This window comes from Protopterus annectens, chromosome 5.part0 (genome assembly GCF_019279795.1).
Source record: "Protopterus annectens isolate FY-2018-M chromosome 5.part0, PAN1.0, whole genome shotgun sequence".
NCBI classification, from domain to species: Eukaryota; Metazoa; Chordata; order Ceratodontiformes; family Protopteridae; genus Protopterus; species Protopterus annectens.
In genome coordinates, this window is record NC_056735.1 from 1,207,594,623 (window position 1) to 1,207,607,680 (window position 13,058).

The window sequence follows — 13,058 nt, forward strand, 5'->3', positions numbered from 1 at the left end:
TTGTTATATTTTCCCTTCTAGGCCCCGCAGACATATCTTCACTATTGAAAATCAAATTCCTGTCCCCATCTATAAGTAATATTCCTTCAGAAAGCAGATTATTTCCTCCCAGAATTTTCTTTAAGCTCCATTATATAAGTTTTCAGTGGAATATAAATACATGCTGGTGTAATCCTCCTCCCTGCCAGTAGCCTCTTACTACTACAAATCTACCCACATTATTATTTTTTTATCATTTTCTATTACTATTGAGCTCCTCCTTGCAATTAATACAAGTACTTCTATCTTCCTTTTGTCTCCCAGATATTCCACAGAATAACCATCCTGAAAACCCTTTTTATCAAATTCACATGTTCATTTCTTTCCAAGTGTGTCTCCTGTACCATAGCTATTTGCATCTCTACATCATTTTGATAATATAGTTCACTACTCTTTCTTTTTGTATTTATCTGTGAGGCTATTATTAATATTTAAAACATTATAAAAAGCAAAAACATTCTGAGAGATTATTATTCCCACTTTTATTTATAACAGCTTTTTAAATGTTTAGTTTCAGCTTTTGTGTTACATGCATGTACTGTTTGGGAGGATAATCTTTATACAGCTGTTTCTTGTCATCTCCACCCATTTAAGCCTCACGCTACATCTTACACAAAATTTGTTTTATTGAAAACCCACAAACAAAATATGCACACACCCTAATAAATTTCCCTAATACCTATTAAGTTAATAACACAAAAAACTATGTACATCTTCAAATACTTGAAGTTTTATCCTTCTAATAGGAAACAAATGTTCCAAACTAACAGCCACACACACAGACTTGAGCTTAACCTAAAAGAAAGGTAGTAATCCATGCTAAGGCGCATGGTATATCCTGTGGTTCATTAATACCGTCTGGTTTTGTCTTATCTTTATAGCTCTTTCTCAGCTGGAAAAACAGGAGTCTATATTAGAACACCAAACATTTGAAAATGTCGAGGTTCTAATATCAAACCCTAGCAATTGAAAAATACAAAATATCGAATATTTGAACAGCAAATTTTTTTCCTAGGGAAAAAATTTGCTGTTCCCAACACATACACACAACACAAGCACACCAATCAAAACAGCAATCCACACACATACACCTAAACTTGTACACCTAACCCTACATTAAACTATACATACATCCACTAACTATTCCACTTACCTTAACCCAAACCCTAACCCTAAGGTCCTCTCACTATTGCACAGTCACCTCACCCACGCCTAACCCTAACCATCACCTACTCCCACCCTAATCTCAACCGGCCCACACAATCGCAGACACTTACCTGATTCAGCCTCAACCCTAACCCCAACTCCTCACCTAACCCGCCCTAACCCATTAACATCAATGGGGCCCACACAATCGACACTTACCTGAACCCGACCTGTAATCTTTCTGATCAGAGTGCTGAAAAATACTGGGAAACCAACCAAAATGTGGCAACTGAATTCCTTCCCTAGAAGAATTTGATTTTCTGATTTTTCTCGATATTTTCAGCGTCATGCTGAAACAGGGCTGGTTAATATTAGAACACTCAACATTTCAAATGTTCAGTGTTCTAATATAAGACTAGGGAAAACAATATGTTCAGAAAAACATTTGCTCCAATCCATTTATCTTTATCAGATTGTCTTCTTAGATACACGAGAACCAAAACACAAACTGCTTACTTATAAAAAGCTCTTATATAATATTCATTATTCTTTTTTCATTTACTTATGATTTAAAGTTTGTTACATTAGGATTAAAAAAAATGAAATGAACACCTCGTCACGACAAGCTGCTGAAGTCTAAAATCACACTTAGATTTATTGAATTTGAAGCGCTTTTTCTTCATTTGCTTAACTCCGCCGTTGAAACTTCTTTCAGAAACAATGTATCATGCCAATTCAACGCTTTGTATATAAAGTATCAAGTGGTCATATTTAACCAATCTTGTTACAATGTAATACATAGCTAGGAGATCTTTTGAAGGCATATTTCATTCATAAAAAATGTAATAGTTTCCACAAAAGAATAGAACCAACTTTACACATGAAAAATTAGACAGCTTCAGGTAGTCTACTAGTAAAAATCATTAGTATACTAAAATCATTATAAATGACAAATCATTGCGCATAAAAACCTTCTCATAATACAACATAACCAGCAAAATGTGCATCTGTTAAATCAATGACATATTATTTCAGTACATTGTTGTTGTAAACAGTAGTAGCTAAGTTAAAGTTAAGTTGAGTAAAAATCACTTGCTAATCAATTTGTTGCCACATTAACTTTTCTTGCATATATATATTTGTAGCTGGTTAATCACTTTTAGCACACAATCATTTCTTGTAGATTCCCTCAATTTTAAAAACAATACTATAAAAGCAGGTGTCGTTTAATCGTGGGAAATTAGGGCATTCAGCCTGATTTGCCAGCACACCTCCAACTTTTCAACTGTGTGTGTAGCCCCCAATGTCCTGCAGAACCTGATCAATAACCATTTATGCTCTTACAGGTGTGGGTGGTTGAATAGGCATTGTCAATTTGCTTTTGGCACGATATTGATAAAACTGTGAATTCTGTCACGGAGTCTAAGCCTGTTTTGCCAATGTAAAATGCAAGACAAAGTCCCTGCACCCAGCCAAATAAACCACTAGTCTGAAAGTTACAATTGAACCCCGACAAAAAGTTAGCAACCTTCTCAAAAGTTACTAAATCTATGTATAGTGAATGTAGTAATGAGGTTTTCTAATAGGAAAACCTTGGTACCGCAGTCATCTGTTCATTGCAACTATCCAAAGTCACTGTATTTGGGGCATAGGCCCTGTCTGGTATTGTTTCTTTGACACTCTAAATAGTTTAAATGTGTGGTTAGCTCTTGGTTCTGACCGGCACTATGCATAGTTACTCTTGTAATGTGACTATTCAGAAAACTGGGAATCTTTTCAAACTAACCCAATTTTATTCAGTAAAATGGGGGACTCCTAAAGCAACTTCTTTAGAGAGGTAAAACACGAAGAACTTGTTGGAACAGCAACGCTGTGAATATCCCTAGAATTATGTAGCAAGTTATGACTAATGTGAAAGTTGTAACTTTGCAAATTTCCAGATAAGGTCGCTTAACTTTTTGTCATTAATGGTAAACACATTATAAACTAAAAACGAGGTTCAATTGTAACCTCCAGACTAGTGGTTTATTTGGCTAGGTGCCAGGGTTGTTCTGCATTTTACATTGGCAAAATCGAGCGTGACCTGTGACAGAATTTACGAACATCAATATGCGATTGCCAAAAGTAAATTGACAATGCCCTGTGCTAAAACACATCCATACCTGTAAAAGAACATAAATTTAAGTACATGGTTATTGATCAGATTCTGCAGGATATTAGGGGGGCCCCTACACCCTTACAGTTAGAAGAGTTGGAATTGTGCTGGCAAATTAGGCTGAATGCATATAATTTCCCAGGAATAAATGACACCTGCTCTATTAGTAGTATTTAAAAATTAAGGAATCTACAGAGATGATTGTGTGCTAGTAGTGTGAGCTACAAGTATATATGCACAAGTTTCAATTATACACTTGTATTGACCAATTGTTCCAATTTAAAGCAAAAAAACCCTTCTTAGACCAGAAATATACTAAAGATGACAACTACACTAATGTACTATGGCTGTATCTAAGGGAAAATTGTCAAAATTACAATTGTGCAGCACTGTGCAATGATGCGCAACATGCAAACAAGCAGGAAACCACTCAAATACATGACTTAAATACCAGAAGCTAAAAACTTAAAAAAAACTTTAGCCCTAGACCAATCATCCTTCACCAGACAGGTTCCAATCGACACAGTTCTCTCACAAAGGTACAGAAGGGTCCCTTTGGAATGCAATAAAATAACAGTATTAAATAGGCAAAGTACAATAAAAAGTGCAGTAAATAGTTACAGGCAACATATGGTTTTTGGGGAGGTTCAGAAGCTTCTAGTCAGCTGCTATCTCAGCTCAGTTATGGCTAGTAGCCCATCTCAGTTCGGCTTGGATCAAACAAGCTTTTTCTCTGGTTTATACAAACTTTCATAGAATTTCCAAAAATATGTTTATGCTGATATGGGATCCATTGTTATCTTCCTTGCTATATGCTTCCTAAACTTGGTGACAGCCCTTTTTGCTTTATATTGCCTGAGATTTTGTGCTAAAAGTTGTTGTGCTCTATTGTTATTATTAGAAAAAAACAGCTGCTTAACAGCAATTTTTCTAAACTTATGAATATTAGTGAGGTAATCTCTTATTTTCTATTTAGCATTCTGCAGTTACTCCTCTTCTTGTTTTGTGATATTCCCACTATTTCGCAATACTTTAACATTTGTTAGTCCATCTAAATAATTCTTATTACTTCTTAACCATATCTACCTTTCTTTTATTTTCACCCTGTTTTTAAACTCCACTTTAATTTTATCCCACTCTCTAGCTACATTATCAGAAGAAATTTCTTCTTCTCTAATAGCTCCTGAATAATTTCCACTACCCATTCCTTAAATCCATCTCTTTTCAAAAAATAGGTGGGAAAGCAATAGTGTCTCATTTTTATTTCATTACCCTGTGTTTTTATTTTAGTTATTATTGGTGCATGATATGAAATAGTCATTGTGTACATATCAAGACCTTCAATTAAATGCACATGTTCCCTTGAAATGTAAATTCTGTCTAGCTTAGCCAGTTTTTTTTATCTTGGGGAATAAATATGTAAATTCACTTTGAACTCCTGGTATGAATTTACAACTTCCATGGCAAATATTTTCATAATTTTCTTTAAAAATCTATCCTTGTTTGTTATATTTTCCCTTCTAGGCCCCCCAGACATATCTTCACTATTGAAAATCAAATTCTTGTCCCCACTATAAGTAGTATTCCTTCAGAAAGCAGATTATTTCTCCCAGGATTTTCTTAAGCTCCATTATATAAGTTTTCAGTGGAATATAAATACATGCCGGTGTAATCCTCCTCCCTTGCCAGTAGCTTCTTACTACTACAAATCTACCATTATTTTCTTTTTTATCATCTTCTATTACTATTGGAACTCCTCTTGCAATTATTATAAGTACTTCTATCTTCTTTTGCCCCAGATATTCCACAGAATAACCATCCTGAAAACCTTTTTTATCAAATTCACATGTTCATTTCTTTCCAAGTGTGTCTCCTGTAGCATAGCTATTTGCACTCTACATTTTTAATATAGTTCACTACTCTTTCTTTTTTGTATTTATCTGTTAGACTATTAATATTTAAAAACATTATAAAAAGCAAAACATTCTTGAGAGATTATTATTCCCACCGTTTATGTATAACAGCTTTTTTAAATGTTTAGTTTCAGCTTTTGTGTTACATGCATGTACTGTTTGGGAGGATAATCTTTTATACAGCTGTCATCTCCATTTAAGCCTATGTCACATCTTACAAAAATTTTATTTTATTGAAAACCCTCAAACAAAAATATGCGCACACCCCCAATACCCCCTAGTACCTATTAAGTTAATAACACAAAAAAACTATGTACATCTTCAAATATTGAAGTGTTATCCTTCTAATAGGAACAAATGTTCCAAACTAACAGCCACACACACAGACTTGAGCTATCTAAAAGAAATGTAATCCATGCTAAGGCGCATGGTATATCCTGTGGTTCTATTAAGTACTGTCTGGTTTTGTCTTATCTTTATAGCTCTTTCAGCTGGGAAAACAAGTCTATATTACAGCACCAAACATTTGAAATGTCGAGTGTTCTAATATCGAACCCTAGCAATCAAAAATACAAAACATCGAACATTCGGAACAGAGAATTTTTTCCTAGGGGAAAAAAATGTGCTGTTCCAAATCACATACACACAACACAAGCACACCAAACAAACAGCAATCCACACACATACACCTAAACTCGTACACCTAACCCTACACTAAACTATATATACACCACTAACTATCCACTTACCTTAACCCAAACCCTAACCATAAGTTCCCCCACTATCGCACAGTCACCTCACCCATGCCTAACCCTAACTCACCTACCCCACCCTAATCCTCATGTCCACACAATTGCATACTTACCTGATCTGCGCCTTAACCCTAACTCACCTAACCCGCCCTAACCCACATGTCCACCCAATCGTACACTTACCTGAACATGACCTGTAACTTTCCATCAGTGTGCTGAAAATACTGAACCAACAGAAATGGACAACTGAATTCTTTCCCTAGGAAAGAATTTGGTTTTCTGTTTCTTCGATATTTTCAGAGTTCGCTGGAAATGGGTCGATATTAGAACACTCATTTCAAATGTTCAGTGTTCTAATATCGACCAGGGAAAATAATATGTTCAGAAAACATTTGCTCCAATTCATTTATCTTTATCAGATCGTCTTCTAGATATACGAGAACCAAACACAAAACTGCTTACTATAAAAAAGCCTTATAATATTCATTATTCTTTTTCATTTACTTGCGTACTCTTAAAGCTTGTTACTAGATTAAAAATAAATGAAAACTGTCACGACAAGCTGCTGAAGTCTAAAATCTCACTTAGATTTATTGAATTTGAAGCGCTTTTCATTTGCTTAACTCGCAAACTTCTTCAGAAACAATGTACTACAATTCAACTCTTGTATATAAAGTATCAGGTGATCACATTTAACCAATCGTGTTACAATGTAATACATAGCTAGGAGAATTTTAAAGGCATACTTCATTCATAAAAAATGTAATAGCTTCACAAAGAATAGAACAAACTTTACGCATGAAAATTAGACAGTTTGTGTCTTACTAGTAAAAAATCATTAGTATACAAAATCATTATAAATGACAAATCATTGTGCATAAAACCTTCATAATACAACATACTGAAATGTGTACTCAGTTAAAATCAATGTCATATTACTTAGCAAAGACATTGATGTTGTAAAATATAGTAGCTAAGCAGTTAAGTTGAGTAAAAAATCACTTTAGAACAATTTGTTGCTACAAGTGTGTAATTGAACCTTGTACATATATATTTGTAGCTCACACTACTAGCACACAGTCATCTCTGTAAATTTTAAAATTCTACTAATAGAGCAGGTGCCGTTTAATTGTGGGAAATTATAAGCATTCGGCCTGATTTGCCAGCACAATTCCAACTTTTCCAACTGTAAGGGTGTAGGGCCCCCCTAATGTCCTGCAGAACCTGATCAATAACCATGTACTTAAATTTATGTTCTTTACAGGTGTGGGTTTGTTTAGCTAGTGCATTGTCAATTTTGCTTTTGGCAATCGCATATTGATGTTCGTGAATTCTGTCACCGAGTCTACGCTCCGTTTTGCCAATGTAAAATGCAAGACAACCCTGGCACCTAGCCAAATAAACCACTAGTCTGGAGTTACAATTGAACCTCACTTTTAGTTTATAATGTTTGCCATTAATGACAAAAAAGTTAGCAACCTCCACAAATTTGCAAAAGTTACAACTTTCTCATTTAGTCATACCTGTAATTCTAGGGATGTTACGATGTTGCTGGTCCAACAAGTTCTTCATGTTTTTACCTCTCCTAAAAGTTACTTTAGGAAAGTCTCCCATTTTACTAGATAAAATTGGGTTGATATGTTCCCAGTTTTTCTGAATAATCTCAATGCAAGAGTAACTATGCATAGTGAATGTAGTAATGAAGCTTAACAGGAAAACATTTGTACCTGCAGTCGTCTGTACATTGCAACTACCCAAAGTCACTGCATTTGGGGCATAGGCCCTGTCTGGCATTGTTTCTCTGACACTTAAAATAGGTTTAAATGTGTGGTTAGCTCTCTTAGTTCTGACCTCGTCAATTAAGGAATCTAAAATAGCTTCAGGGTAACCACGCCGTAAAAACATACTTTTTAAAAAGTGGCATTCCTCAAATTCTTCATCCTGACTATACGTGAGGCCCTCACTAATTGACCTTTGATAACTGACTGATAGAAGGGATGACAACTAGAAAAGTGTAGGAAAGAATTGGAAGAGGTGCTCTTCCTGTGTATTTTGGCTACGAAGCAATTATGTGCTCTACTTTTAGCCAACCAAATATCTAAATAAGCTATTGCTTCCGTGTGAAATGTGGATTTAAATTGCAAAAACTGCGTTGACTGACTGAAAAACTCGAGCACATTTCTACTAACTTCCAAATCACCTTTCAATAAGATAAAGATGTCATCAAGATGGCGTGTATAATGCACTAAATGGTCTCTAAGGTTATTTTTAAATACAAATTCTGATTCCCAGTAGGCCATAACTAAGTTTGCTATACTGGCCCCACACTGGGAACCCATAGCGACCCCCCCCCCCACTTTTTGTAAGTAAAAGTCATTTCCAAACATAAAGAAATTTCGATTGACTTCTTTTCATAGCTTAACATGAACTACCTGTTGAACACACTGAAAATCGAGGAGGTACTGCTCTGGTGTGAGAAAGTTACTGGTTGGCTAGATGTAGAAGCAGAAGTGATGTCATCATTAAAATGTTTATTGGATAGTTCACTATTTTCTCTCATAGTATTGGCTGTTTGCAAACAAGACTGTTTAAGTGTACTCCATACCAAAGTCTCATTAGTTGAAAGGTGATCGGTGCATCTGACATTAAAGGATAGAATTATCAAGCATAATTCTAATATTAGGTGGAAAATAATGACCAGTTTATTGGCCAAGCATTTTGAAGAAGCTGGCCCATTACACACATTTAGTTTTAAGCTTATAGATGTAGTTAATAATAAAAATATAAGGAGAGGTGATATTAATAACAAACGTGAGACTGGGGAATATAAGTAGATTTTACAATTACAAGCTGATGTTTTTCCTGATCAGACCATAACATTGAAGCCTATTCTTCAATTTAAACAATCATGTCTTATGTAGGTTGTGTGACTTTAATATTTTCTTCTGTTCACTGAATACAACTTAATTGATTAATTATGTTAGTTTTTTATTGGCTGTGTGACATTTTAATACTGTATAAAATGGGTTGATAAGATTGTTGTTTCAGCACTGAGGAAGGGTTTTACACCTGAAAGCATTGCATTAAACTGTTGTCAGTATGTTGTTGTGTTCATCTTTTTATTTTAGAGAACAACATGTCACACAGTACAACACCAAAATAAAGATGCACTAAACACTTATAGGCAAATTAGGAATGCTATTTAACTGGATTTTATTCACTGTCTGGAAAATAATTATTTTCTAATTGACACTATCCAAGACCTCGTAAAATTTCAGAAAGAACGCAAAACTAAATCAAAGCAAAATGCAACATAAGAGTAAAGATAAAAACTGGAAAACCAAACATAAATCAATAACTCCAATCCAAAATCAAATTCAGACAGAAATCAGCAATAGTTGAACATGGACAACATCAACGATAGTCAGAGGACAGCAAGTTGTACAGCACTAGAGCTAAATAAAGGTGCCACAAATTGTAGTTAAATAAGGAATGCTATTTTACAACTCCTCCCACTAGTTTGGTGGATTTTATTCACTGTATGCAAAATAATTCTTTTACAACTGACCCTAGCCAAGACCTCTTAAAACTCCAAAATAAGAGTAAAGATAAAAACTGAGAGCAACCAAACCTTAAATTAATAAATCCAATACAGAGATCAGCAATGGTAAGGCACAGAACAGCAAGACATACAGCACTATGGATAAAGATTCAATGAAATACTTGTAGTTAAAAGAGGAATGGTATTTTTAGGTAGTCACACTAATTAGCTGGATTGTATTCACTTTTTACAAATTCATTCTTTTCAAACTGAACCAGTGAAGACCTCATAAAATTCAAAAAAGAGCAACCCCCCCCCCCCCTCAAAAATGTAATACGAGCATAAAAATAAAATACTTCTGGGCTTCTGGCTACACATGGAATGTCATTTCTCAGCTCCTTCAACTAATTAGCTGGAGTTTATTCACTATCTCCAAATGAATGATTTTAAGTGACGTTAAGCAAAACCTCTTAAAACTCCAAAAAGAACAAAAAAACAAAACAAATCCAAATGCAATATCAGAGTAAAGATAAAAAATTGAAGTAACAAAACCATAAATGAATGAGTCTAATCCAAAATCAAATGCAGAGATCAACAATTGTCAAAATGCAGAGAGAGATCATCAACAGTCAGGTAGAGAACAGTGACTCACATGACACTATGGCTAAATAAAGATGTCACAGAATACTTATAGTTAACTGAGGAATACTATTTCTCGGCTTCTCCAGAAATTAGATGGATTTCTTTCACTGCAAAATAACTCTTTTCTAACTCTCACTAGACAAGACCTATGGAAACTCGAAAAAGAACAAAAAAAAACAAACAAACAAACAAAACAAAATGCAATATTTGATTAAAGCTAAAAAATATAAGTAACCAAACTTTAAATGAATATCTCCAATAAATAATCAAATGCAGACATCAGCAATAGTCAAATGCAGACAGAGATCAGTGATAGGCAGACAGCAACATGTCACACACTGCTATTAGTCCCCTCAAGAGCCATTTGTCCCCTATCTCACCCAGCTTCTTTATCATATCTGCTGACACCTCATCTGAGCCTGCTGCTTTCCCTGACTTCATCCTCCCAAGTGCTGTTCTTACTTCTTCTAAGGTGGGCTCCTCTTCTTCTCTAATTGTAGGCTGTTTCTGGGGCAGTACAGCTTCTGTGGGGTTTTCTTCATTCAGAAGCTACTGGAAATACTCCTTACATCTGCCTTTCATGTCCTGTGGATTGGTAAGCAGGTTGTTGCTGGCAACCCTTATGAAGGGTGTCTGACTATCTTCTTTATCTTTCTGTCTTTGTCTTGCAACCTGATATAGTTTCTTTGTGCCCCTTACTGAGTCACTTTCCAGAAGTTGGTACAGTGCCTCCGATGCCCTATTCTTTACTACTGCAATTTCTTTCTTAGCTTCTTTGTTAGCCAACCAGTACTTCTCCCTAGCCTGGTTAGTCTTTTCTATCTCCCATTTCTTCCTGCACTCCTCCTTTCTTTTGATGACTTCCTGGACGTCTGCATTCCACCACCAGCTTTCCTTGTGTACCTTATTTCCATGCCTGGCTCGGCCACATATCTTTTCTGTAGTCCTAACACATGCTGTTTTTAGATGCTGCCACTCCTCTTCAACTCCATCTATTTCCTCCTCTTCTTAGGGGGCTAGAACCCTGAATAATTCCTTGAACTGCTGAACTTTCTCTCCAGTCAACTTCCAGGTTTTCAGCCTGGTCTCTGTTGACCTCAGAGGCTTCTCTGACCACTGCCTGCAGCTGATTGTGGCAACTAATGGCTTTTGCTGTGGGCTGACTGTTTCCTGGGGACGACTTTGCAATCATGGATTCTACCTCAGTCCCTTTTTCTTACTAGGAGGAAGTCTACCTGAGTTGCATTTTGGCTACTCTTGTATGTGATCTTGTGACTGTCTCTCTTTCTGAACCATGTGTTGGGTACTATCAAGCCATTTGCCAGAGAGAATTCTGAACCATGTGTTGGCTACTATCAAGCTGTTTGCCAGAGAGAAGTCTAGAATGGCTTCTCCTTCTTTATTCCTGTTACCCCACCCATGTAGACCCAGGCAGTCCTCATATCCTGTTCTGTCTGTCCTGATATGTGCATTCAAGTCACCCATTATCAACACCAATTCATGTTGTCCTGCTTTATCTAGTAGGTTCTGCAACTGATGTCTGAATGCATTCTTTTCCTCACTATCACAACCCTGCTGTGGGGCATATGCTGATATTATGAATACTGTCCTGGAGTCTGATTGCCATGAGTCTGTCATTAATTCTGATGATATCCCTCACTGCCTTCTGAAGCCTCTCTCTCACCATAATTCCCACACCATTTTTAGCCTGTCCCCCACCTGAGTAGTAGAGTCTGAATCCCAAGCCAAGTGGCTTTGCTGCACTGCCCTTCCATCTCATCTCTTGGATACATAGGATGTCCAGCCTCCTACATATTATCATGTCATCCACTTCCAAGCTGCATCCTGTCAGTGAACCTACATTAAGCGTAGCAAATCTCAGTTCATGTTTGGCAGGTTTGTTGGTTTTACATCCAGCTTTCGCTCAACAGAGCTGTCCCAGGTAACCCAGGCTGGGCAACTAGACACTAGCTAGCCAGTAGCTTATTGGCCCAGGGCTGCTTGTCTTTATGGCAGGCGCACACTGGCCACTAGGGGCACATATACCCCTCCCACCATTAGCAAGGGTTCCTGGTGTGGGTGAGAGTAGGCCGGGTCCTCAACCCACTTATCACCGGTAACCATCCAATTCTCTATCGTATCTAAAAATGGCACAGTTATATCTCCTGACACAACAACCGAACTCTTAGGGGTTACTATTGACCATATGACACTCATATTAACACCACTATTAAATCCATAAACAAAAAGCTTGGCTCCCTCTACAAAATCAAGCCCTTCCTCACTCCCACAGCCAGAACTACCATAGCCCGCACCCACCTTATCTCTACTCTCTTCTATGCTTCACCTATATTCACTAATCTTTCAAAAACTAACCTGAACAAATTGACTACCTCCTATAATAGTATAGCCAGATTTGCTACCAGCTCCCCATTTAGAACAGACCACTGCCTAAATTTAAAACAACTTGGTTGGCTTGAGCTGCACAATCAGTTCATAATTCAGCAACTAATTATCACCCAAAAAATCCTTTATTTCCCCGATAAAACACCAGTTCTTACAAATCTTATCAGTCCTTATAAAAATCTTTCTAACCTTCCCTCAGCTCAAAAACTTGTAGTATCCATACATAAATCCAACAATAAAGCAGGTGACTCCCTTTTCTCCTATATAGTGGGGAAAACCTGGAACCTACTTCCTGATGAACTCACTAAGATCTCCTCTACTTCACTTTTCAAAAAGAAACTTAAACTTCATCTTACCAACCACTGGCTCTGTCCCTGCAGCAACCTTGACTAAATACTCTATCCTCCCATTACTTCACCATTTGACTCTTCCTTAGTTATTCCACCCTTTATTTTTTCATTTTT